Genomic DNA, 5,327 nt, shown 5'->3' with positions numbered 1-5,327 from the left:
CACTCAAATCATTACCTGGACAGTCTAAGGGCAGATATAGGTCAGGTGTTTCATTCATTATGGCATAACACACATGTGTGAATGAATGCACTGATCTAGAAGAAATTAAATACTCAGAAAATTCCTAAAATCATGTATTATTATAATGTATGTGGTATTAAGTAAATGCATTACCCCCAATGCCTTTGGTTGTAATTTCAAAAATCCTTCAAGAACTGTATTTTGATATTTTCCTTCGGCCTCCTGTCCATCAACAAACATAACGTTATCGTGTGTCACCTTTAGTCTGACGACTGTACCTTTGTCTATTGAGATGACCTCGCCGGTTTCCATTTTAGGACAAGTTCTGGATTTCACCTGTAATCAGCATGTTCATATCACTCTTGTTCAAGTTCAGTAAGAAATGTCAGCAAAGTACTTTCCATAGGAGAAATGATGACTAATTAAAGATAACAAAAATATCTGTGCTTCTCATAGCTAAATACATTTTTGACAACGATGCCTTTGTCCACACAAATCCCACAACATTTATAAGCAGTTTTTGGTACCAGACAATAAATGAGCAACAGCTTACACAAAAACAATCAAACAAGTTTTTTTTCATTACTGTATCAAAAATGGTAAATATCTAAAGGTCAAGGTCAAGGTCAGGTTTATTTCTATAGCACCTTAAAACAACATGAATGTTGACCAAAGTGCTTCACAATCTCAACACAGATGCACATACAGTTAAAACATAGCATATCAAATAATTCAAACCAAAAACACATAAAAGATAAAAAATAAGAGTAAGGACAAAAGCCTAGTAACGGCACAAAATAGTGCAATTATATGATCATTTCAAAAATGCATACAGCTTTTCGACGCATTTTAATAAGCTTGTGCAAAAAGGTACGTTTTAATCGATGTTTTAAAAACTTTTAATGTAGGGGAAGCTCTAATTGATAGTGGAAGTGTATTCCATAGTTTTGGAGCGTAAACTGAGAAAGACCTATCACCCTTTGTTTACAGACGGGTTTTTGGAACGTTTAATAATAACTTAGATGACGATCTAAGTGATCTCTGGGGAGAATATGAACTTAAAAGTTCAGATATATAACTAGGGGCGAGTCCATTTAGAGCTTTGAACACATAAGTTAAAACCTTAAAATCAATTCTCTGTTTAACAGGGCGCCAATGAAGAGAGGCCTGGATAGGTGCAATATGTTCCCTCTTTTTTGTCCCAGTAAGGAACCGAGCAGCAGCGTTTTGGACAATCTGCAATCATGAAATCGATGATTGGCTAATTCCAGCATACAATGCATTACAGTAATCGAGTCTTGTGGATATCAGAGCATGAATTACTATCTCTAAATCATTAAAAGTCAAAATATGCTTCAACTTACGAAGACACTTTAGTTGATAAAAGCTGGCCCTAACTACAGAATTTATTTGTTTGTCAAACTTCATCTCACAGTCAAAAATGACCCCTAGGTTTTTAACATAAGAGTTACTTTTTAACTGCGAGTTGTTTAAAAAAGCACTGTATTTGTTAATTTGAGTTTTGGAGCCAAACAGGATAACCTCCGTTTTATTTTCATTTAATTGGAGAAAGTTCTTGTCCATCCATTCTCTAATATCCTTTAAACAAGCTAATAAGGAAGAAACAGATTCATTTCCAAAATCTAGTGGTAAATAGAGTTGAGTATCATCTGCATAGATGTGATAGTTGATTTTATGATGCTCAAAAATCAAGCGCAATGGAAGCATGTAAAGAGAGAAAAGAATTGGACCCAGGATGGAGCCCTGAGGCACCCCACAAGCTATTGGTACTGAGGACGAAGAAAACTCTCCAATTTCAACAGATAAGCTCCTATTTAAAAGATAAGACTCAAACCACTGCAATGCATTGTCACGAATGCCGACCTCATAATTTAATCTCTGCAACAGAATAGAATGGTCCACAGTGTCGAAAGCTGCGCTTAAATCTAACAAAACAAGGACTGCACAGTTGCCAGAGTCAACTGAAATCAAAATATCGTTAGTCACTCTAAGTAAGGCAGATTCAGTACTGTGTTTAGCTTTGAAAGCAGACTGAAAAGGATCTGAGATGTTGTTTACAGTTAAGTACGGAGTCAATTGATTTAAAACGACTTTTTCTAAAACTTTTAATAAAAAGGGCAATTTTGAAATCGGCCTATAGTTATTGATTTCTAAAGAATCAAGGCTAGGTTTTTTTAACAAGGGGTGGATCACAGCATGTTTTAAACAAGATGGAACAGTGCTGCTATTCAAAGAGGCATTTATAATGTAAAGTACACTAGGTAAAACCACATCCAGTACCTCATTAAAAAGGACAGTGGGAATGATGTCCAGAGAGCAAGTAGTTAATTTCATTTTAGAAATCAAAGCCGACAAATCGGAGTATGATATAGTCTGAAAAGCAGACAGACTAGAGGAAGTCGGTAAATTATAACAACTTTCAGATGAAGATGGTAAAATCTGGGACCTAATGCCAGTTATCTTATCTATGAAGAAGCTACAAAACTTCTCACACAGATCAGCACTTGGAGCAAAACTGGATAAGATAGGAGGATTTAAGACAGAATGTAATGTGGAAAATAAAGACTTTGGACAATGAGAATTTTTTTCAATCAAATTTGAAAAATAATTTGCCCTTGATAATTTAACGGATATTGAGACAAACTAGCTTGCATAAGCTGATAGGAAATTTGCAGTTTATCCCGTTTCCATTTTCTTTCTGCCCTTCTACAATTTTTTCTTATAATTCTAATGTCTTCATTTAGCCAAGGTTGCTTATTTCGTTTTCTTTGTTTTACTTTTAGAGGAGCGACTTCATTCAACACCTCGGTACATGAAGCATTAAAATTTGCAACCAGATTCTCGACATCCATATCTTGAGCTGCCAAGTTTGTACGACCAGCTACCGAAGCTACAAACAAATCTTTAAAATTAGAAGCAGTAGCTGAGTTTAAGGAGCGTGCGAGAAAACTAGGTGGCTGGTATACAGAGCTGCAAGAGATAGGGAAATCACAGTCAAACACAACAGGCCAATGATCAGACAGACCAGTGTCGCTTATGTAAATGTCATTAATGAGGAAGCCAGAGGATAGCACAAGATCAAGTATATGACCTAACTTATGGGTTGGTCCGGATACTGATTGCTTAAGGTTAAAAGAGTCCATTAACTGTACAAACTCATTTACAAGTGGCTTAGTGGGACAACACAGATGTATATTGAAATCACCGACAATTAAGAGATTGTCGTTTCTCGTGACTATATCAGATAAGAATTCAGAGAAATCACTTAAGAAGGCACTTTTAGAATTCGGAGGTCTGTATATCACAGCAATGAGCAGAGAGCAAGGGGATTCAACTTTACATAGCATAGCTTCAAAACTGTCAAACATTACAGCTGGTATTCGCCTACACTTAAAACTGTTTTTAAAAATTACAGCAACTCCTCCACCCTTCTTTGACTTTCTAGGGCAGCTGAAAAAGCCACAATTTGTGGGAAGAAGTTCAGAGATAGGGCTCAAGTCATTTTCAGTCAGCCAAGTTTCAGTGATAAACATAAAGTCTAATTTATTTGATAAAAAAAAATCATTTAATAAAAATGTTTTGTTTACCACTGATCTAGCATTTATCAAAGCTGACTTTGTAAGCACTGTTTCTTTTGCTTTCACTTCCACAGGGAGCGAGGACAGCTTTGATAGAGACCGTAGATAATTAATGTCTGTACCCCGTCTGGGTGTTACCAGATGCCGGGTCCGTCTGACAGTCGACCATATAGTAGGTATAGAACCCGGTGTAGTAATAGTTGTTGTCCTGGACGAACGAGCTCCTCGATGAACATAACGTGAGCGGCGGATTATCCCAGACTCAACGCACGCTGAGTAAACATCAGGCAGCAGACGAAATTCCGAGCGATTGTTCATGATCAGTAAATCCGAACTTGAATATTTAAAACCCATGATGGTGACGTGGGATCGATAAGCACTGAAAAAACTTTCACTCTTCCAGGTGACGATTTGCCATAGGGCAGATAACAACGGCCAACGCACAACAGGCAAAAGCATAATTCAGTCACTCATCAGATCAAACCTGATTTAAATACCAGGATTTTTAATGCTCCGTTAGTCCGATGGAAATTGCAATGATAGTTCTTTATGTAGATCTTCTCAGAGCAAAAACAAACAGTAAAGATAACTATACCATGGGGTTTGATCCAGAGATTGTCCCTGGGTTTTAACTCAGCGTAGCTCCAGAAAACTTGCTGTCCTTTAATCCAGTGAAAAAGAAGGATCGGACAATAGCTCTTTTGTAGATCTTCACACAGCAGAAAAACAGCAGTGGAAATGACAAAAATACCCCAATAATACTAATTTCTTGAGGCAAGATTTTGTTTCGTTTCTTTCAAGAGCATAGCCGGAGAGCAGCGGCAGACAAAAACGCACGGCGTGCACTCAACTAAAAATCTAAAAAACAAAAGAATTGTTAACTGATAAATGGTTTTACCTGAAATGAGATTTGTTGATGTCTAGTGGCTCTTTTGATGAATCTTTGTGTGGACTCTGAAGAACAGAGAAGGAGGGACTTGCTTTAAATATAGAAAGGCTGCTTTCCTCTTATTTACATATAAGTGAAAAATAAACTACAATATCTTACGGCCATTGATGAAGGACAAACATATCTGTGTTTCTCTAGGCTAAATAGTAGAGAATACATTATTAACAAGAACTACAAGAATTAATGCAAATTCAACCAATTTCGTGCATGAGATGAAATTAAAGTTTGCAGGCAATAGTTTTAGTTATAGTATTAAACTACTGTATATAATACTGAATATGATGTATAAATGAATGACATCATACTATTTTAAACTGTTAAATATACACTATGTAATCAGTGACAGTGTGTACGCATCTGTGTCTAACACACACATTCTGTGTTTTCAGCAAAGCATATTATAAATATTTCCCCTAATTAGACATTATAAATGTCATTCTGGTCTGTTTTCTAAAACTAGTTAGAATAAAGAAAAATATTTATAAATGAAATCCAATTAAATAATTGTACATTTGGTTGCTGGTTGCATGCAGCATCTGTGGTTGATTCATATTTCCTTTTCAGTCTGCGGGCTGTGCCGTTGCTGTTTTGAGTAATGTGAGTTTGAGGTCTTAAAACCATTACTCTGTTTACTGAAACATTGGTCAGAGTCACTGCGAACGGATGATAAACTCATCTCAAACCACAAGCTGTCATGCACAGGGACAGCTTCTTCTTCACTGAACAGAAACTGGGTTTAATGGATATTAACCTTATAA

The sequence above is a fragment of the Squalius cephalus genome (assembly GCF_949319135.1).
Source record: "Squalius cephalus genome assembly, chromosome: 20".
NCBI classification, from domain to species: domain Eukaryota; kingdom Metazoa; phylum Chordata; class Actinopteri; order Cypriniformes; family Leuciscidae; genus Squalius; species Squalius cephalus.
The sequence above is the reverse complement of the archived record's forward strand: the minus strand, read 5'-3'. Positions refer to the sequence as shown.